The sequence below is a fragment of the Musca domestica genome, unplaced genomic scaffold (genome assembly GCF_030504385.1).
Source record: "Musca domestica strain aabys unplaced genomic scaffold, Musca_domestica.polishedcontigs.V.1.1 1, whole genome shotgun sequence".
Classification (NCBI taxonomy): Eukaryota; Metazoa; Arthropoda; class Insecta; order Diptera; family Muscidae; genus Musca; species Musca domestica.
In genome coordinates this window covers 30,935,585-30,959,880 of record NW_026712114.1, presented here as the reverse complement: position 1 = coordinate 30,959,880, position 24,296 = coordinate 30,935,585, and the positions used below count along the sequence as shown (strand labels likewise).

The 24,296-nt window shown below is 35.5% G+C and overlaps 1 protein-coding gene across 1 annotated transcript in view; it reads left to right on the top strand.

Moving 5' to 3' along the window:
• The first annotated feature begins 10,232 nt into the window (after nucleotides 1-10,232).
• LOC101887389 (acyl-CoA Delta-9 desaturase) overlaps nucleotides 10,233-24,296 on the top strand; it is a 36,415-nt gene continuing 22,351 nt past the window's right edge. Inside the window, exon 1 of the mRNA XM_020035425.2 lies at nucleotides 10,233-10,643. The gene's annotated coding sequence lies outside the window, so the exon portion shown is untranslated. The remainder of the gene's footprint in view (nucleotides 10,644-24,296) is intronic.

Below are 24,296 nucleotides of genomic sequence, written 5' to 3'. Positions count from 1 at the left end.
CACTTAAGCTGCACATTCGATAGACTTTTTGTAATATTTTTGTATTACCTTTTTAAACCCTCCTCCATAGTATGGGCGGTATATTGAGTTAGTTAGTCCGTTTGTAACACCTCGAAATATAAATTTTAGACCCCACAAAATACATATATTCTTGATCAGCATAAAATTCTGTGTCGATTTACCGATGTCCGCCCGCCGTGGAAATCACTCTAGCTTCCGAACGGAATGAAGTAGGTTGAGAAATCTTTACTCTAATGTATATTATGTCTGCAGGACTTTTGGTATTGAAAGTGGGCCATTTATGTCCACGTTTTGGCATATAATGGTACCTCCCAATTTTGGGTATTTTGGTGATTAAAGCGACATTATTCACCGGAAATGTTTTAGATTTGGTATTTTAAGTCCAAAATGGATACTATGGCAGAAAATTGTCTGTGCAGGTCCACGCCTTCGTATAGCCCCCATATAACGGTACCTCCTATTTTCGGTATGTTGGTGATTAAAGCGACATTTTTCACCGGAAATGTTTCAAATTTGGTATTTTAAGTACAAAATGGATACTACAGCCTATGGCAGAAAATTGTCTGTGCAGGTCCACGCCTTCGTATTGCCCTCATATAACTATACCTCCCGATATTCGGTTCTTTCATGATTTTAGCTACATTTTTCACCGGAATTGTTTCAAATTTGGTATTTAAAGTTCGTAATGGATACTATAGCTTAAGACAGAAAATTGTCTGTACAGGTTCACAGGTTGTGTATAGCCCCCATGGTACCTCCCCCCCCTTTTGGGTATTTTGATGATTTTAGCTGCATTATTCACGGATTTTTTTCAAGTTTCGCATTTGAATATTGTAATGGCTTATGACAAAAGTTGCCTATGCAGGTTCTCGTCGTCGTATAGACCCTAATATAATGGCTACATTCGGTATTTTTAAGATTTTAACAGAATTTTTAACGGATTTCATTTTTTTTAAATTTCCAAATTCGTTCCAAATGATGGAGAGTATTCAAAGATCGGCCCGACCGAACTTACAGCTTTTTTACTTGTTTATTCTTAGCTGTCCCCCAGACTACTGATTCGTATGTTGGATCAGGTCTAATTACGCTTTTGAATAACCAGTGTGACACCTTGGATTGAAACCCCATTTTGAGCTTATAACCCAATATATAACCCAAATATATAATTTTATGTATTTGTCTTGCTTGGGTGTACCAAAAGCCAGTTCTCAAGATTTAAATATTTCTTATTCGATTTAATGTTTTAAATTTTTCTTATTGAAAAATAATCGTTCCATGGATTTGTTTCAACTAATCATGGGAATGCAATTTCTCATAAAACCTACTTTCAAATATATAACATTATTCTAAGAATATTTTTGTGGCCTACAAAAATATACCCATGTACATGCCTAGCAACAGTTACATACTTGAAAACCCCGTTATGCATTTACAATTTGTTAAGAATAGTCACTATAAAACTGATTGTTATTATTAGTGCTCACAGACACGGTTAACAACGCTACGAACAATACCAAGTCGTGTATTTTAATTTATTTTGATTTGAAAATACGAATTCGTATATAGTTCAGAACATTGTTATTAACATGTCATGATGTTACCGATTACATCAGTAGTGGAGACAACGCGCCATCCGAACAAGCTCTCGACAATTATTTCACCAGCAAAAAACAAAACAATTTTCAATTTACTCATTTAAATTGCAAAACAGAGACGATAGCAACAACCACGCCGAATGAGAGTTAACAACGAAAATATATTTGAATTGAATTATTATTGAAAATAAATGTATAGAACAACAATAGCAACGAAATAATGGCACTTAACTGTTACATTTGCCGCTGCCCACAGCGAGTAGTGAGCAATGCAAACAATAAATAAACAAATTAATATATACCGGCAAGTGGATATGAAATATGGGTAAAAAATAAATATATATAGTATGTATCTGAATATTGTGGTAGGCAATACGGCTTGCCTTTTTATTTCAGAAAAGTGTTTTGCTTTGGATCATTTCTGTACAAACACCTATGACACAATTATTTTACTTGAGATTTGTATTATATAAGCAGAAATTTATAATAACGTCACACTGAAAAAAATGGCTGGAATGGTCTACAAATATGTTTCACGTACACTTCTGAACGAATTGCATATTTCGAGCTTCAACAAGTAAAAAGGATGTAAGTTGAATATTCCGTTAAAAATTGTGTTAAAATCTTAAAAATACCGAACGCAGCCGTTATATTAGGTTCTATACGACGACGTGGACCTGCATAGGCAACTTTTGTCATAAGGCATTACAATATTCAAATGCGAAACTTGAAACAAGTAAAAAAGCAGTAAGTTCGGCCGGGCCGGGGAAATTAAAAAAAATAAAATGCATTAAAAATTCTGTAAAATCTTAAAAATACCGAATATCGAATGGTGCCGATATATAGGGAATCTACGATATCGTGGACCTATATAAATAATTCTCTGTCAGGGGGTAAAGTACTCATAACGAACTCCTTGTGTACAATTTTAGACAATTCCATTGAAAAATGTAGCTGAAATCATCAAAATACCGAATATCGGCCGGTATCGTTATATGGGGGCTATACGATATCGTGAACCATTATAGCCAATTTCAGACAGTTCCATTGAAAAATGTGGCTGAAATCATCAAAATACCGAATATCGGCCGGTATCGATATAGGGGGGCTATACGATATCGTGGACCATTATAGCCCATCTTCGAACTTGACCTGCCTGCAGACAAAAGACAGATCTGTGCACATTTTAAGCTTCCTATCTTAATTCGTTTTGACTGTAGCGGGATTACAACATGCGGACAGACGGATGGACGGGCAGGCCTAAATCGTCTTAGAATTTTACGCTGATCAGGAATATAAATATACTTTGTTGGATCTAAACATATTATTTTGATAAGTTACAAACGGAATGACGAACTTGATATATAAAGGGTATAAAAATAATGTAGCTAAAATCATCAAAACACCGAATATTGGGAGGTACCGCTACATTGGGGCTTTACGAAGACGTGAACCTGTACAGACAATTTTCTGTCTTAGGCTATAGTGTGCATTACGAACTTCAAATAACAAATTTGGAACAATCCCGGTAAATAATGTCGCAAAAATCATCAAAATACCGAATATCGGGAAGTACCATTATATGGGGGCTATACGAAGACGTGGACCTGTCCAGACAATATACCCTCAATATTATGGTGGAGGGTAGAAAAATACTTATTGGAGCAATAGTTACACCGAGCGAAAACATGGAAAAATTCGGTTGAATATGAAAAAATCTATCTAATTTAGGTTTATATTACATATATGGTGGAAAATAACCGTAAAATCGGATAAAGATATATATGGGAGCTACATCCAAATCTGAACTGATCTTGACAAAATTTGGCAGAGATATTTATGGACTGTATCTGATATCATTCATGTGGAGTGCATATTACAAAGGTGAGGGGCTTAAACACCAAATCGGATGAAACATATATATGGGAGCTATAGCTTTAATGTACTTGCTTCTAGACTGAATTAGGTCGGGTGTGGCAAAATTCAGGTAATTTGGACTGATATTGACCATTTGGTACACAATTAATTGTTATTAGAATTATTCAGATATGCCAAGTTTAAAAAAGAATCGAATATTCCTTTTTGCATTTTATGAGGGTTATATTTTCTTCAAATGTAGAGCCTTTGTGGGGCAGGTACCAAAAGGAGTGGTCCGATATACACCACATTCATCTCAGATTTAGAGATGTATGAATCATTGAGATATGCCAAATTTGAAGACAATCGTACTATTATTTAAAATTTGTTAAGATTTGTAATTCAACAAAATGTTGACCCTTTCTGGGAGAGGTACCAGAAGGAGTGGACCGAAATTGCCCATTTTCACACCTGACCGAGCAATGCCGAAATATTAGAATTGTATGGAGGGTACATTAAGTTTGTCATTCCACTTGAAACACCTCGAAATATACATTTTAGATCCCACAAAGTATATATATTCTTGATCAGCATAACATTCAATTTCGTATTTGAAGTTCGTAATGGGTACTATAGCCTGTGACAGAAAACTGCCCATGTAGATCCACATCTTCGTATAGACCCCAATATAACGGCAACTCTTTATATTCGGAATTTTTATGATTTTAAACAGTATTTTTCAACGTGCTTTTTTTAAATATACAGATTCCTTTCAAATTGTCCGGCCGAACTTACTGCTTTTAAATGGTTTTCTTTAAAAATGTTCATGTTTTGTGTGGGAGTTACCAGAAGGAATGAACCGATATTGCCCATATGGAAAAATTTTGAATAACAAATTTTTGTAAAAAATAAACAATTTCAATTTTTTGCAATTGAAAAATTTTTAGAAGTTTTTTACATTTTCGAATGTATTATTGACGAGAAAAGAGCATCATTATTATTATTATAAATTTCAGTCAAGTCAAGTATGACTAATGGCTTCAAAAGCCTACAGTCACTTACTTAGCTGAACTCGTCATATTGATTTTAAAAAATTATTTCACACATTTTTACCAGCTTAATTAGCTGCTAATTTCTCTAAGATATTTATAAAATAAACGTGCGAAAATCAACTAAAATTGGCGAGTGGAATGGAATAGGTAATTTTAAAAAAGAAATCATTCGAATATATACCGGTAAGGAAAGGAGAAAGTCAGACGGCTCGGAGTATTAAGCTGAAGTCATTTTCGTAGGATGTTTAATATATAACGTTTTAAAGAATACAAAAACAAATAGATTATTTGTCTTGAAGAGGGAGCAGCCCGTTGTTGAAGTTTTTCAATATATGCTAATTTTTGCGAGCATTTAATCTAAGAATCCGAACTGTCAGACAAAAGCTTATTTGGATTGAAATTGGGATCATTATGAGAGTTATACCAAATAATACTACTCCTTTGGAAATTTTCAGCGAGAAGACCTATATTCTGACTGAATCAGAAATTAATTTAAAAGCTGACTTGATCGAAACCCTCGTCGCAGTGTCCGAAAATGGCTCGTGAGCTGAAGATATCGCAATATTCCATTTGACAAATATTGAAAAATGAGCTCGGGGTAAAACCATTGAAATTCCAAAAAAGTGCAAGAACTTACACCGCAACAGAAAGAAAATAGACTCAAAAGAGCTAAAGAGTTGCTTCGCTTGGCCGAAAGTGGTAAACTGCCGAATTTGGTTTTCTCCGATAAGAAAACATTCGTTGTCCAGCAGTTTGTAAACAACCAAAATGATCATGTTTTCTTGCCAAAGAGGTCAGCTGAAAATATCTCAACTCAAGCGCTGGCCATGGTGATGGTGTAGGTCGCCATAACAGCCGATGGTCGCTCTTCGCTCGTATTATTTGCCGAGGGTGTATTAAAGCCTTGGCCACGCAAACATTTTGGACACAGCCCTTTGACATTCCAACAGGACGAGTCGTTATTAAATGAGGTTCTTCGCTTCATTTCCAGCGCACGTGGGCCACCAAAAACTCCGGGTACCGATCCGTTGGACTATTGTTTCTGGAATATTTTGGAAAGCAAGGTTGGTACTAAAAAACACCAAAGTGTCGATCACCTTAAGCAAGCGCTTCGCCGGGAATGGACCAAAATACCGCAGAGCAACATCCGGGCAGCGTGTGACGGTTTCATTGGCCGTTTTAAGGCCATAATTTGTGCCAAAGGTGACCAATTTGAACAAATCTAAAATTATTATAAAATTGCATGCTATTTTCGATGCTTTCATTCAAAAACATTTAAAAAAAAGGTAAAAATTATGGCGTTTGACTGTAAATGTACACCTTCAAAAACAATGGGTTTTAATTCTGAAAATTTCGTGAGGATCGGACTATAATTGCGACCTGATACCCACAACAAACAGTGTTGCGGGGTGTAGAAAAACTTTAGAAAATGTACAATTCAAATTGTAAAAATCGCATGCGATAAAAAATGTGACAAGAATTAAAAAACTGTATCAAAAAATATTCACATTTTTATTGTCGTAATTTACTTTACATTTAGATTTTCTTAGTACAGCGGTTCATGACTTATAAGCAGAATAACTAAGATCCATAGGGCCATTACGGCCATAATTGCGACCTGTAGCGCGATTACAAATTAACATGGACAGACGGACATACATAGCAAGATCGACTCAGAAGATCCATATATAGTTTCCTATGTCGGGGACCAATATTTTGAGGTGGTACATAGTTTTTGGCTCAATCAAACTTATAATACCCCAACACATAGTGTTGAAGGGTATAATTAGCATTACTAGTCAAAATCTTATATATATTAATAAAGTTGCAAATTTTTCTATCTTTCTTTTATTAAAAACTACCCTCAATTCGAACAAGATATAGTTTTGACTTTTATTTATTCAAAATAAATCAGACGAAAGTGCAAAGGGTTATTTTCATAACAAACAAAAATCTATTTAAATATAAAAAAATCTGACATGACAGATCTCAAAAAACTTGAAAAAACGATGTCATGATTTCCCCCAAAAATTGCCACCCATACCACTATTCACTATTCGAATCCTTTCAATCGCAATCCAAAACCTACATTTTTACCCACATCAAAATGTTATTAAAGCTTATTATTGGTGTGTGCTTCCGACTAGACTTGTGTAAACAATGACACTGGGTCCGGGGCGCTAAGACAATGACTTTGCTCATTGAATATTATTGCTATTGCATGGTTGGGAGTAACAACAGCGAAAAAATAAATAAAAAAAACAAGAACAATACCAAAATATTAAACAAATAAAATAGTAAAAAACAAAAGACAAAACAAAAAAAAAAAAAAAACAATATCAACAAACTAACACTACCAAAGAAAACAAAAGCAAACACAAAAATACCTACACACAATCCGGCATACGTACGTACAATGTTTACTTTTTCAGTCGGTTAGTGGGCGCATGGTTTTTTCCCCGATTGGTATCAGCCGGCTGACTGGGTGGCTGGTTCGCTAGCTCGCTGGTTGGCTTACTCATTCACAACTACTCTGGAATTGTAGTGGCGCTGCGAATGTATGCGAACAAACATTTCAACGGGGACGGATTGAGGGATGAAGTTGGAATCAGTTTGGAAAAGCACCGGAAGATTGTAATCAACTCTAGAGTACTTTTTAAAAGTTCAAAGTTGGGGATGGCCGATTACACCATGCCCTTTACTAGTAGGGGTGCTTCCCCGAAGAGGTTAGCTGAGCTTCATCCCGCATTTCATGTCTTATATAGTTCCTTATAAGCCTATTAAAGTGTAATCTTCTGAGAAACCTAATTTGTCACACTCTTACACCGTGTAATGACATGAATGTCTATGTCTGTTTATTTAAAATTGATATTGTACAGGAAAGCAAAATAGAAACCCAGGAGAAATATTTCTAAAAAAGCCAATATTGCCTGATAAATTTTTCGAGGCCACCTTATAATTTCTGACATAACATGTCATCAGTCAAATCCATTGGAATTTCCAAGAAAAATATACATGCTAAAATCATAATAAAAACAAGAAGAAAATATACTCAAAAGAGCTAAAGAATAGCTTCCCTTGGTTGAAAGTGGCGAACTGACGGATTTGATTTTCCCCGATGAGAAAACATTCTTTGTCCAACAGATTGTAAAAAAAACAAACTGATCGTGTTTACTTGCCAATGAGGTCAACTGAAAATGTGCACCTTCGGTTGGCCACCAGAACTCAAGCCCCGCCATGGTGATGGTGTGGGCCGCCATAACAGCCGATGGTCGCTCTTCGCTCGTATTAATCGACCGTGACATCAGAATATTATCGCGAAAATATCCTGGAGGGTGTATTAAAGCCTTGGGTACGCAAACATTTTGGCTGCAGACCTTGGACATTCCAACAGGACTCAGCACCATCGCACTAGCATGCGCCACCCAAGAATGGTTACAAAATCAGGTTCCTCGCTTCATTTCCAGCGCACAATGGCCACCAAAATCTCCGGATACCAAGGCGTTGGACTATTGTGTCTAGAGAATGGGCCAAAATACCCCAGACCAACATTTGGGCGGCGTGTGATGGTTTCATTGGCCGTTTGAAAGTCATAATTCGTGCCAAAGTTGACAAATTCAAACAAATCTTAAATTATTCTAAAATTTGATTCTATTTCCGACATTTTTTTGCTTTGACTTTGTTGTAGTTTTTTATCTCACCCTGTAATTTATTTAGCTCTACTTTACTTAGTTCAATCTAGTACCTTTTAGTACACATTTCAATTTTCAAGAGTCCGGCTCTAACTAGTAAAAAAATCACTATAGTTCACCGAAGTCGGAACTTTTAATACCCTCAACATTTGGAAGGGACTTGAAAATTAACAAGTTAAAAAGCGGTAAGTTCGTCAGTTCCTATACGAACTTCAAATACCACATCTCAAACAATTTCGGTGGGCATTGTACCAAAAATCGTCAAAATACCGAATATAGGGAGGCACTGATATATGGGGCCTATACGAAGACCTGGACCCGCACCGACAATTTTCTGTCACAGACTGTAGTTTCCATAACGAACTTCAAATACCAATTTTGAAACAATTCCGGTGAATAATGTCGCTAAAATCATCAAAATACCGAATATAAGGAGGTACCGTTATATGGGGGCTATACGAAGACGTGGACCTGCACGGACAATTTTCTGTCTTAGGGTGTAGTATCCATTTGGAACTTCAAATACCAAATTTGAAACAATTGCCGTGAATAATGTTGCTAAAATCATCAAAATACCGAATATCGGGAGGTACCGTTATATGGGGGCTATACGAAGACATAGACTTGCACAGACAATTTTCTATCTTAGGGTGTAGTATCCACTTGGAACTTCAAATACCAAATTTGAAACAATTCCGGTGAATAACGTCGCTAAAATCATCAAAATACCGAATATAGGGGGGTACCGTTATATGGGGGCTATATGAAAACGTGGACCTACATGGCCCATTTACGAACTTAACCTGCCTACTGGAAAAATAAACATGTGTGCAAAATTTTAGCCATCTATCTCAATTCATTCCAAAGATAGCGTGATTACAACAGACAGACAGACAGACGGACATCGCTAAATCGACTTAGAATTTTACGCTGATCAAGAATATATATACTTTCTTGGGTCTGACATGAGTATTCCGAGGAGTTACAAACGGAATGACAAAGTTAATATACCCTCCATAGTATGGTGGAGGATATAAAAAAATTGTCCAAAAATACCATCTAAACTAGGACCTGCATAAGTAATAAGTAAGTAAGTATATAATTTTTTGTCATTGGCTGTAGTACCGATTCCAAACTTCAAATACGAAATTTTAAACAATTCCGTTGAATAATGTCTCAAAATGTGGACTATACGAAGACGTGGACCGGCATAAGTAATTTTTTGTAATACATTGTAGTAGCCGTTAAGATCCTCTAATATGAAATTTGAAACAATTCCGATTTATTATGTGGCTAAAATCATCAAAGTACCGAATATTAAGACGTACCGTTATATGGGAGCTATACGAAAACATGGACTGACATGACCCATTAACCTGCCTACAAGCAAAATACAGATGTGTGCACAATTTTAGATTTCTGTCTCATTTTGTTCGAAAGATAGCGTGATTACAACAGACAGATAGACAGACACAGAGATAGACGGACATCGCTAAAACGACTTAGAATTTTACGCTGATCAAGAATATATATGAGTTTGACATGAGTATTTCGAATGAATGACAAAGTTAATATACCCTCTATAGTATTGTGGAGGGTGTAAAATGCGAACAATGCGAAATAAAATTTGTAATTTGTAGGGAGCTAGAAGTGTGAAACTCGGTTGAAGGACTACTTTTGTGATTAACGGTTGAGGGGGAGCTGGTGTATGAAAATTAATAAAGTATGAAGAATTTAATGTGAATTTAATTAAATATAAATAATTTTCCCTAGCGCCCATTTTACTCCATCCCTGTATTCCATCCATACTCCCATATGATGATGGTGATGTTGACGATTAGACCATAGACCAATTGATTGTTTTTTACAAACACACAAGTCGGTGTTGTTGTTGTTTGTTAATAGAGTTCGTGTGACACATTAACTCAATTGTCCGTCGTTGGTTATTCGCTTTGGCGGTCTGAATGATTTTTGTTGATGGTAGTTAGAATTTCTTTCAGTTTAACGCTTTAGTTTTACTCTACACGTCCAGTCAAACAGTCAGTCTGACAGCCATCCAGTTAAGAAACTATTCCCCTACACACACACACATAAATACATTCAGATAAACCCGCAAAGTCAAACATAACATACAAACAAATACGGAAAATCATTTAGAAAAAAAAATAAATTCTGAAATCGACAGTTGGTTGAGAGAATTCATTTGGTGAAGACGCATTCAAAGATGTGTCGTCGTCGCATTTAAGTGGAAGTGAAACAGAATTAATGAAATAAATTACAATAATAAAGAATAACATCAACAAATAAACAAATAAATATTTCAAATTTTATGAAAATATGAAATTTCGTTTCGTTTAATAAAAAATTAAGTGAAAAAAAAAAATTCATTTGGAAAAATTAAGAAAAGAATAGTGATAAATTGAAAGGTAATTTTGTTAATTTTTTTTAAATTTAGATTTTCATGGAACCAATGTAATTCTACAAAAAAAGATATAAAATAAATTAATTAAACATAAATTCATACCGGTTTCAGTTCAAAAGGACAAAAAGGATATTAAAAGTTTGTGTTAAGGGGTTTAATAACTACTGATATACTAAAAGCCAAATCTATTGCAAAAAGTGCCGAAGGATTTTTAAGTATCTAAAATGTGTAATTTTTGGTATTGAGTAATTTTGAAGGAGGTTTTTATTTACAAATCGTGCTTAAAAATTAGGATACGAAAAAATATTGGACATTCTCACATATGAGGCAATGCCATGACACAAACAAAAACAAGTTAAAATGTATCGGGCGGTTTTGCCGACAGATGTATACCCTCAGCTAATATTCGATTATTATTTTGACTTCAGATCGGGAGTAAGCAACAATGTATGCATGTGTGAAATTTGAAGAGTTGGATACTTATTTCGATTTTCTTTGAGCGTTTGGGTTTTAAAAAATTTAGAACCATATGTGGGAGAGGTGCCAGACGAAATGGTCTGATTTCTACAATTTTTATAACAGATCTTGAGTTGATGAGAATATTGGGATGCACCAAGTCTGAATGCAATAGGATATTAATTTCGCGTTTTATGAGCTTCATGGGTATTCTAAAATTAACCCCATTGTGGAGGAGGTATCGTAAGAAGTTAATATTTTTTATCAACAATAGACATGTTATAAAGATGGTATAGATCGGCATCTTTATAACATATCTAGTGTTGATAAAAAATATTAAGATGTATCGAGTCTTAATGGAATAGGATATTAATTTTGCGTTTTATGAGCTTCATGCATATTCAAAACTTTGCCCCTTTGTGGGTAGGTACCAGAAGAAGTGGACCGATATATCCCATCTTCGTAGCACATCTTGTGTTGGTAGAAATACCAGAAGGAATGGTCCGATCTCTAATATCTTTATAACGGATCTAATGCTGATAAAAATATTGAGATCTGTGTAATTTGAAGACTATCGCACTCTTATTTCACATTTTATAAGAGTTTTATTCTTTTATTTTTATTATTATTATTATTATTATTATTATTATTATTATTATTATTACTATTATTATTATTATTATTATTATTATTATTATTATTATTATTATTATTATTATTATTATTATTATTATTATTATTATTATTATTATTATTATTATTATTATTATTATTATTATTACTATTATTACTATTATTATTATTATTATTATTATTATTATTATTATTATTATTATTATTATTATTATTATTATTATTATTATTATTATTATTATTATTATTCAAAATGTTTACACTTTGTGTGGAGGCACCAGAAGGAGTGGACTGATACTGTCCATTTTCGCGCCTGACCTAGCACTGATTCAAATATTAGGATTTCTAATGTTGCAGCAAAATCGGATTATCCTTTCTCTTTCTGTGCAGTAAAATATAATTTTTTAAAAATTTCGAACTCGATCTAAGTTTGATAGTAATATTACGATGTACCAATTACGATTCGTGCGCACCAGCCTGATAGACGGACGGACATCGCTAGATCGACTCCAAATGTCTTGAAACGGATTTGGTCCAAAGAGATTAGACCCTTTTTGGCCGTATCAAATGATATATACCTCTCTTGCCATATGGCTGAGGCTGACTTCTTTAACACGTAGGACGAGAAAAATAATATAAATGGGTTTTGTTAAATGTTAAGGCACTATAATATATATTGCAAGAAATAGGTCCTTAAACGGTATTTTTAAAGCCTTTTTCCAATGTGTCTACTCTTGGGCGCCAAAATACTGCACCAACAGAAATGAGCCAGAATATTTTATTCCCACACTGAATCTTATAGTGGCAGAAAATTTGAGGTGTGCGGAGTGTAGAGAAACGCGGGCCTAATTTTAATGTATATTTCGAGAAGTTTTGTATGTGAAATGTATATAAAAAGCATAAAAATGGCATACTGGTCGAATTTTAGGTTCGCACACCATTAGTCGTTATACCATTCACCATATTATGGTCGGTATATTAAGTTTGTCATTACATTTGTAACACCTTGAAATATACATTGTAGACCACCCCACAAAGTATATACATTCTTGATCAGCATAAAATTCTATGTCGATTTAACGATGACCGTCTGTGGAAATCACTCTAGCTTCCGAACGGATTGAAGTAGGTTGATAAATTTTTACTCAAATGCGTGTTTCGTCTGCAGGCCTTTTGGTATTAAAAATGGGCTACATAGATCCACGTTTAGTTATAATTCTTATATAACTGTACCTCTCTATATTCGGTATTTTGATGATTTTAGCGACATTGTTCACCGGACTTATATCAAATTTCCTATTTGTAATTCGTAATGGATAGTACAGCCTGAAAATTGTCTATGCAGGTCCAGGTCTTCGTTTAGCCCCTAAATATCGGTAACTCCCTATATTCGTCATTTTTATAATTTTACCAACATTATTCTTTACAAAAGAGAACATCATATTAGTTTCCTTTTCCTTCAATACGCCTTAGAGACTTATTAGTTTTACCGAATTGAGAAACATTTTTCCAAAAATTGCAGGTATAGTGAATAATTATATTCAACATCCTTACCAATTTTGTTCTGTGTGTATTCTACTTTCATATAAATTAAAAAAAAACAAAAATGTTTTAATACAACAATTGTTCACTAATGCGAATTACATCATCAAATTTCTAAGCAATTAGAATCAATCATCGCCATTCATAACAAATTGCCCAATCGATTTTGTTAATGGCCATGATATTCGATTATGTTTTCAACAAATTGATTAAGAAATGAAGAGAGGAATTTGGAACCTATTTTTTTTGGTGGGGGGGGGTGGGTAAATTTACAAATTTATAAAATGGGGTAAAACAATCTTTATTAGATAAGAGTATTTAGAAATCAATATAAATTGAATGCGTCCAAGAAAAGAGTGTTGCAAATCCCAGAAGAGAAAGAATTCTACCTCTTCAAACCCAGCTACAGATAACCCAGTTTGTAACCACAGTTGTATTTTTATATACATACGTGTACCCTCGTTTAATATTTGATTCTTATGTGTACACAATAACATTGTTGGACATGTTGAAATACAAAATAATACATGTGAACATTCATGATAATTACCATGCCACACATGTCCTTTATTGCGATTGTCCTTTGGGTGAAATTAATCAAATTTTAACAAGAATTTCATTGTTTTAGAAACCGAATAACTAAGATTCAAAGGAGTAAGGGACCAGTGCTAAAATGTCCACGATTCTAATGGGTACAAGACCCAAGCAGGGGAGATAGGAAATTGTGCGTAGAGGTGATGGTGTTCGATCGGTAGGGAAAAACTAAAAAAAACAGCTAAGATCGGTCGGGCCGAAATATGGGGATTATAGGAACACGAGGGAATACTAGCGATTTTTTTTCACAGGCTGTCGTACCCATTACGAATTTCAAATACGATACTTGAAACAGTTCCAGCGAATAATGTCGCTAAAATCATTAAAGTATAGAATATCGGTAGGTACCGTTATATGGGGGATTATACGAACACGTGGGACTGCAAACGAAATTTTTTGTCACAGACTGTAGTACCCATTACGAATTTCAAATACGACATATGAAACAGTTCCAGGGAAAAATGTCGCTAAAATCATCGAAGTAAGGAATATCGGGAGGTACTGTTATATGGGTGCTATACGAAGGCGTGGACATGCACAGACTTTCTTCTGTCTTAGGCTCTACTATCCATTACGAATTTGGAATACCAAATTTGAAATATTTCCGGTGTCGGTGTCGCTTTAATCGCCAAAATACCGAAAATAGAGATGTACCATTATATGAGGGCTATACCAAAACGTCGACCAGACATATGCGAAGAAAGTGGTCGGAAGAAAACAGGAACATCAGCAGAAATGGTTCGAACAGTAAAGAAGCGATTTGATCGAAACCAGCTACGCAGTGGTCGAAAAACGCCTCGTGAGCTGAGCTATTCTATTCAGCAAATATTGAAAAACGAACTCGGGGTAAACCGTTCAAATTCCAAAAAGTGCAAGAACTAACACCGCAATAAAAAGAAAATAGACTTGAAAGAGCTAAAGAGTGGCTTCGCTTGGCCGAAAGTGGTGACTGTCGAATTTGCTTTTCTCCGATGGTTGTGTTTACAGTTGGCCACCAGAACTCAAACGCCAGCCATGATGATGGTGTGGGCCGCCATACTAGTCGATGGTCGCTCTCCGCTCGTATAATCGACCGTGGCATCAGAACAAATGCCGAATATTATCGCGAAAATATTCTGGAGGGTGTACATACCAACAGGATTCAGCACAATCGCACTCAGCATGTGCCACCCAAGAATGGTTACAAAATGAGGTTCCTCGCTTCATTTCCAGCGCACAATGGCCACCAAAATCTCCGGATATCAATCCGTTGGACTTTTGTGTCTGAAGTATTTTGGAAAGCAAGGTTGGCACGAAAAAATACCAAAGTGTCGATCGATCTCCACAATTAAGTGCTTCACCGGGAATGAATCAAAATAGCGTAGAGCAAAATACGGGCAGCGTGTGACGGTTTCTTTGGCCGTTTGAAGGTCATAATTCGTGCTAAAGTTAACCAATTCGTAGAAATCTAAAGTTATTCTAAAATTTTTTGCTATTTCCGACATTTTTTTCATTCAAAATTTAAAATAAAAAAATGTAAAAATTATGGCGTTTGACTTTTTTATCTCACCCTCTATACCAATACTTAAACGTATGTTGACAGTTATATGCAAGGATGTTTCTTACATAACAGGAACACATGCTACAAATTTACAGCAAAGTCGGGTTAGCATTGTGATACAAAAAACACAACACACACAAAAAAACCTTAAATCTGTCGGTAGTTATAACGCGGCTATACCTAAACGTGGACCTATATGGCCCATTTTCAATCTTGGTCAAATTTCATCAACCTACTTCATTTCGTTGGGAATAAGCTCAAGTTATAATGAGCTTCTATTCATCATCCCCTTTAAATTACCAACTTATATAACAAACACTTCACAAGTTAATTGAGTATTTCCCTCCATTATCCATAACTTAAGCTTTTTAACGCCACTCCAAACATGTCACAATTGACATGATTTATTGTGAATTTATCCTCCGTGGGTTGTTCTGAAACATGTATATACATGACATACATACATGCTCATATGTTCATTAGTTTTCCCGCGAGACAACGTGTGTCCTGACATAGAATTTCCCTGAATTTATTTTGTTTACACACCACACCACATGAACTGTGAAAACTTATAAAGTTATTTCAAATTGTTTTTTGTTCCTTCTTTCGTTCTACTCGGCCACACCTCATCGCCATTGATATTTAATTCGTGAGAAATCCATAAATGTAAGTTTTTATATGTAAATATATACATAAATATATATTATATATATGTATTTTTATTGCCAAGTTTTAAGTGTTTCAAATGCTTTAGCGGGACCAGGGGGAACTACAAAACAATTAAAATGATGAGAAAATGAGTAAGCCTTTGGAAATAGGAAGCTTTATGGACGTGACTTGATGTCCGAATTTCTTTAATTACTTGAATTCGGTTTATAAAAAAGTAGTTTTTCATTTAGAAGGATAAATAATTATAACTAAATCTCTCGGTATACGGTATCTCTTGATATTTGGTATTTTGAACGTTTTAGTCAATTACTATAAAGGAATGGTTTAATGTTAATACTTGAGTTCGCAATAGGTCTCGCCTCCTATGACCGATAATTATCTATACAGGCCAGGTATTCGCATAGACCCACATATAACGGCAGTACCCGACATTCGCTCGAATACTAGATGTCAGCATTTAGAGACATACTTTCAAAAGTGGATACCAATTTAAAATCATCTTCGAATTGGGACCTTCTCGTTGACAAAGTAACAGATAAAAGCAACGAAGGATTTAAGAACAGTTCATCCCTCTTTGAGTTACGACCTTTAAATGTCTTTATTTGTTTTTTTTGGCAAAAATAATATTTCGAACATAGTGAACAATTTTTATAAATAAATCATTTTGTTCATAGTCCAATAATCCATTTTAGTGATATTCTTAAATGGGTTTTGCCATAGATTAGATAAGATTATGTGTTAAGTCAGTGGAATTAACTGGAACTATTGTGATTCAATTCATAAATAAAAATGGAGAGTACACCTGAAAATGTCGAGTGGAAATCATAAACCAAAGTGTATTTTTCGGATTTCATAAAAAATGATTAATAACTGCGAATGTTGTATATTTTGGTGATATTTTTTTTTTTCAAACACATTATTTTTTAAAGTCAAGTTTTGAACATCAGGAATAGCATATCTGTGAGGTTATAAGAAAACGGGGACCTCTATAACCAGTTATCTGCCAGCGAGGTCGATGCTTCCTACAAAATACACCAATTTTAAGATAATTCCGCTGAAAATGTAGCTAAAATCCTCAAAATACCGAATATTGCGGCTACACGAAGACTTGAACTTGTATGTGCAAATTTCTGTCTAGGAATCAGTACCCAATGCGAAGTCCAAATTCCAAATTTTAAAGGTGTGACAACAATCGCCAAGATACCGAAAATGGGGGATTAAAGTTATATGTGAGTTACACGAAAATGTGGACCTATATAGGTAATTTCTATAATAAACCCATTACAAACTCCAAAGTTGAAATAATTTCTGGAAAAAGAGTCACACAAATCATCAAAATAGCGAATATGTGGATAAACAATTATATGGGGTCTATATCCTTGGACTTATATGCACAGTCCTCGGCGAGAAATGTTTGTACATAGTGGGAGTACATACTTCCAATTTACAGCAAATTTTGACTAAACTATCCAATTGAATCCATTGAATACCTTCCATATATATATATATATATATATATTAAATACGACATCTCTCAAACAATTTCGGTGGGTAAAAATCGTCAAAATACCGAATATAGGGAGATACTGATATATGAGGCCTGTACGAAGACCTGTACCTGCATAGACAGTTTTCTGTCACAGACTGTAGTTCCCATTACGAACTGTAAATACGTAATATGTAACAATTCCGGTTAAAAATGCCGCTAAAATAATCAAAATATCGAATATAGGGTGGGGCTGTTATATGGGGGCCATACGAAGACGTGGACCTGCACAGACAATTTTTTGTCATAGACTGTAGTATCCATTTCGAACTTCAAATATCAAATTTGAAACAATCCCGTTGAATAATGTCGCTAAAATCATCAAAATACCGAATATCGGGAGGTACCGTTATATGGGGGCTATATGAGAACAAGAACCTACATGGCCCATTTACGACCTTAAACTGCCTACTGAAAAAATAAACATGTGGACAAAATTTTAGCCTTCTATCTCAATTCCTTCGAAAGATAGGGTGATTCCCACAGACGGACAGACAGAAATCGCTAAACCGACTTAGAATTTTACGCTGATCAAAAATATATATACTTTGTTGGGTCTGACATTTCGAGGAGTTACAAACGGAATGACAAACTGCAACAAGGTCAAACGCTATAATTTTTACATTTTTTATTAAATTTTATTGAATGAAAGCAAAAAATGTCGGAAATAGGATCAAATTTTAGAATAAGTTTAGATTTGTTCGAATTGGTCACCTTTGGCACGAATTATGGCCTTTAAACGGCCAATGAAACCCCGTCACTCGCTGCCCGAATGTTGCTATGCGGCATTTTGGCCCATTCCCGGCGAAGCTCTTGCTTGAGGTGATCACCACTATGGTATTTTTTTTAACTCCAACCTTGCTTTCCAAAATGCTCCAGACACAATAGTCCAACGGATTGGTATCCAGAGATTTTGGTGACCATTGTGCGATGGATATGAAGCGAGGAACCTCATTTTGTAACCATTCTTAGGTGGCGCGTGCTGAGTGCGATGGAGCTGAGCCCTGTTGGAATGGCCAAAATGTTTGCGTGGCCAAGGCTTTAATACACCCTCCACAATATTTCCGCGATAATATTCGGAATTTATTCTGATGTCAGGGCCGATTAATACGAACGAAGAGCGACCATCGGCTGTTATGGCGACCTACACAATCACCATGACCGGCGCCAACCAAAGGTGCACATTTTCAGCTGACCTCTTTGGCATGTAAACACGATAATTTTGTTTGTTTACAAATAGCTGAAAAACGAATGATTTCTTATCGGAGAAAACCAAATTCGGCAGTTCACCACTTTGGGCCAAGCGAATCAACTTTTTAGCTCTTTTGAGTCAATCTTCTTTCCGTTGCGGTGTAAGTTCTTGCACTTTTTGGAATTTCAATGGCTTTACCCCGAAAAATGCTTTTGTACGCTTGTACACAATATAATGAGCTGTCACTGGAATAATTTTGAAAGCTGTCGGATGATATAGGCCCCTTTTATAGCAATATATGCGTTATTTTTCAATGGATATTTTTTTTTTGAGAATTTGAAAATTCCTTCCGATTGGTGGAGGGCATTCAAAGTTCGGCCCGGCCAAACTTATTGCTTTTTTACTTGTTTCAAAACATAAACTCTCTCTACAATAGTATTAGTCATAAAATTCGACTATAAGTCCTAGACATAAAATTTTGTCGCACAGTGTAATTTCCATTTTGTGCACTACTAACATCAGGACAAATCTGTTACATAATCTGCATCAATATTTGATATTTATGATCTTACCTTACAAGAATATTCCACAGTGTAGCAATTCCTCAATTGCAATGACGTAACTCTTATTTACATTTCCTATCAAAATTCATATGAACAAATGAAGATTTTTCTGTGGAACACTTAAGTGTCAATTTATGATGTGAATCGTATGTGAAATTTTTGTTATTGAACGCAATTAATGAACAAATTTTTCTAAGTTATGAAATCATTCATTCGTTAGGTTTTTTTTCTCCTTAAAGAAATAAATTTGTGTTTGCATTTAACAAATAGATTATATTGAATCATTAGGTCAGTAAAATTAGTAAAAAGACCACCCTAGACTCCATTCTCCATAAGAATATTAAGTTCGTCATTCCATTTGTAACTCATCGAAATAATAATTTTAGATATAACAAAGTCTATATATTCTTGATCAGCATACAATTCTGTTCGTCTGTCTGGATTGTAGCCGAATTTTTTTCAATGAAAAAAAAAATGAAAATCCACAAAAGTAGTTCCTTCTGAGTACTTTACCCCCTGGAAGAGTATTGTGTATGTAGGTTCACGATATCGTATAGCCCACATACAACGTTACCCCCCGATATTCGATATGTTGACGATGTTTGGGGGACATTTTTCACCGGAGGTGTTTCAAATGTGGTATATACAGTACGTAATGGAAACTACATTTTATGACAGAAAATTATTTATGTAGGTCCACGTCTTCGTATAGCTTCCATACAACGCCACTTCCCGATATTTGGTGTTTTTATGATTTTAGCAACATTACTCACCGGAGTTGTTTCAAGTTTGGTTGTTTGAAGTTCGTAAATTCGTTCGAAAATTATTTATACAGGTTCAGTTCTTCGTATAGCCCCAATATAACAGTACCTCCCTATGTTCGGTATTTTGATTATTTTAGTGACATTATTCACCCGAATTGTTTCAAATTTGGTATTTGAAGTTCAAAATTGGTACTACAGCCTAAGGCAGAAATTGTCATATAACGGTACCTCCAGATATTTGGTACTTTGTTGAATTTAGGGACATTATTCACCGGAATTGTTTCAAGTTTTGTATTTGAAGTTTGTAATCGATACTGCAGACTAAGGCAGAAAATTGTCTATGCAGGTCCACGTCTTCGTATAGCCCCCATATAACTGTATCTCCCTATATACGGTATTTTCAGGATTTTAGCGACATTATACACCAGAATTGTTTCAAATTTGGGTATTTGAAGTTCGTAATAAATACTAAAGGCTATGATAGAAAATTGTCTGCGATTTGTCCGATATTCGGTATTTTGATTTTAACTACATTATTCAAGGAATTTTGTTTTTTTTTTTTCAAGTTTCGCATTTGAATATTGTAATAGTTTATCGTCGTCGTCGTTAAGAGCCTAATATAAGGGCTTCATTTGGTATTTTTAAGATTTTAACAGAATTTTTTAACGGATTTAATTTTTTTTGAAAATTGCCAAATTTGCCAATTCCAAATGGTGGAGGGTATTCAAGGTTCGACCCCCCCGAACATACAGCTTTTTTACTTGTTACTTGTTATATCTTTGTTGGGGTCTGAAAGATTGTAAAAAATTGAAATATTTGTGGTTATGATCCTTCGGTGTTATTACTTCAAATCGATAAGATTTTTCTTTTTACAAGTTCCACAAACAGTTCATACCTAGTTCGGAGAACTATTCTTATCGAACTGTGTGTAACCACAAACTTATACGTATTATTAGAATGTAGTTCCCATAAAATTTGTTTCATATCGATAAATTATCAAATCTGAGTCACTTGAATACGTATATGAACACGTTGGCCTTCCTTTGATTACGAAATCTATATTCACTTATTTGTTCTAAAATCACATTCATTATTTCCCTGAATTATGAAGCCGGCCGGCTGGACGACAGCCTGCTGTAAAACAAATGAATTTTGATGGGGGAGCGGGGAAACACTTCAAAAGACATATCAGTACGCCGAAGCTAATGAAATGTTGTAAATTGTTATCTTTTGTTGACACCACAAAAAAAAACTACTTTATCAGCACTCATAAATATTGTAGTGATGTCGGTAAAAAATAAAAATACAAAAAAAAAGCGAATCGATAAATTTTTTGAAACTATCAGAACCCACAGGTAATTTGAAATCATCATTTCAAAACGACTGCATACGCACGTTTCACAATGGAATCAATAAAACAATGGTATTAAGGTCAAACGAACTGAACTAAAGGGGTGTTTCCTAACAGAAATTTGAACAGGTACGAGTGCCACCCTAGCAAAAATACTGATTAGAAATAGGGTTACCAAATGTCGCAACAAATAAGTAGTCATTTTTTTGTAGTAGTTTAGAGCCTAACTTTTGACTTGGCCATTTAAAATCGTTGAAAAAGTGAGAGTGAGATGAAAAAAGTGCCACCAACTTCAGACTGCTGTCATTTCCAACTTAGAAATTCTAAACCACTCGTCCAACAGCTCTTAAAATTATTCCAGTGACAGCTCAATATATTGTTTACAAGTGTACAAAAGAACTTTGGTGAGAATTTTCCAGAAAAAAAGTTATTTGTGATGGAATGATGTGATTTCTTTATATTTGGCTGGAAAACCACAAGTGGATATCGTTAGAGCACTCCAACATTTAAATGTGAATAAATCATTTGTGTCTCGTACCATCGCTCGTTGCCGTGATACTGGTAGCGTAGCCCGACGTCAAGGAAGTGGACGGAAGAAAACAGCAACATCAGACGAAATGGTTCGAAATGCATAGAAGCGACATGATCAAAACCCGCGTCGCAGTGGCCAAAAAAATGGCTCGTGAGCTGAACATATCGCAATATTCCATTCGGCAAATATTGAAATATGAGCTCGGGGTAAAGCCATTGAAATTCCAAAAAGTGCAAGAACTTACACCGCAACAGAAATAAAATAGACTTAAGAGAGCTAAAGAGTTGCTTCGCTTCGCCGCAAGTTGTGAACTGCCGAATGAGCACATTTTCAGCTGACAATGAGTGTTTTCTCCGATGAGAAAACACTCATTGTCAGCTGAAAATGTGCACTTTCGGCTAGCCACCAGAACTCAAGCGCCGGCCATGGTGATGGTATGGGTCGCCATAACAGCCGATGGTCGCTCTCCGCTCGTATTAATCGACCTGGCATCAGAATAAATTCCGAATATTATCGCGAAAATATTCTGGAGGGTGTATTTAAGCCTTGGGCACGCAAACATTTTGGCTGCAGAACTTGGTCAAACCAACAGGACTCAGCTCCATCGCACTCAGCACGCGCCAACCAAGAATGGTTACAAAATGAGGTTCCTCGCTTTATTTCCAGACACCAATCCGTTGGACTATTGTGTCTGGAGTATTTTGGAAAGCAAGGTTGGTCCTAAATAATACCAAGGTGTCGTTCGCCTCAAGCAAGCGCTTCGCTGGGGATGGGCCAAAACAGCGCAGAGCAACATTCGGGCAGCGTGTGACGGTTTCATTGGCCGTTTGAAGGTTTGCCTGACAGAGGAGATTTTTAATTAAACAATTCTCCCATTGTAGAGTTTTGTCTAGAAGGTCTTCTATACACATTCATAGAAGCTATTTCTATTGAGAAAACACTATTTCTCCGATGAGAAAACACTCATTGTCAGCTGAAAATGTGCACTTTCGGCTAGCCACCAGAACTCAAGCGCCGGCCATGGTGATGGTATGGGTCGCCATAACAGCCGATGGTCGCTCTCCGCTCGTATTAATCGACCTGGCATCAGAATAAATTCCGAATATTATCGCGAAAATATTCTGGAGGGTGTATTTAAGCCTTGGGCACGCAAACATTTTGGCTGCAGAACTTGGTCAAACCAACAGGACTCAGCTCCATCGCACTCAGCACGCGCCAACCAAGAATGGTTACAAAATGAGGTTCCTCGCTTTATTTCCAGACACCAATCCGTTGGACTATTGTGTCTGGAGTATTTTGGAAAGCAAGGTTGGTCCTAAATAATACCAAGGTGTCGTTCGCCTCAAGCAAGCGCTTCGCTGGGGATGGGCCAAAACAGCGCAGAGCAACATTCGGGCAGCGTGTGACGGTTTCATTGGCCGTTTGAAGGTTTGCCTGACAGAGGAGATTTTTAATTAAACAATTCTCCCATTGTAGAGTTTTGTCTAGAAGGTCTTCTATACACACTCATAGAAGCTATTTCTACCTCAAATACCCTCTTCATGTTATTGATATTAGCCATTTCGAAATATTCATAAATATCTGCAACTTCGTTTTGCATTTAGTTTTGGTTTCGTGCCCACTGCACTATTTATTTTGCGAAAAGTACTCCACGGGGTTTGTTTTTCATTCGCCACTAATTCTCGCAAATGTTTTGATCTGCAAATAAAATTTATGAGTCTAAGAAATTTAAAAAGGGGCTGCAAACTGTCTGCATGCGATAAGAATGTCTAACACATTATGTTTACAATCAATATTTGAAAAAAAGAAAACAAAGTGACGCAAACTTTCGGGTTTTGAAAGTGTCATCAGTAGAATGACAAATATTTTGGAGGTATGTTTACACACTTGTATGTGTGTATGTGAATATATGTATGTATTTATGTGACTGTTTTTTTTTTTTTTTTTTTTTGGGAGACATTTGTAACCTTTGGTGTTAATTAACATTTGAGTCCATAATTTGTTATTGATTCAACGTGGGTATTTATTTCAAACATGTGCTTGTGTTGGTGTAGGATATCTAATAAAATTTCGTAAAAATGCTGTGTCATACAATTTGCGATCAAAGTCCCCTATGAAATAATTGGTAGTAGATAAAACATGAAAAAATCGGCATATTGTTAGGCTGGGGCGAATATCCTCTAACATGAGGTAACATGATGTAGCAAAAGCTTCTACTCATACATAAGCTTCTTCTCATAGAACTCCAAAGACCTACCATCTATGAACGATATCT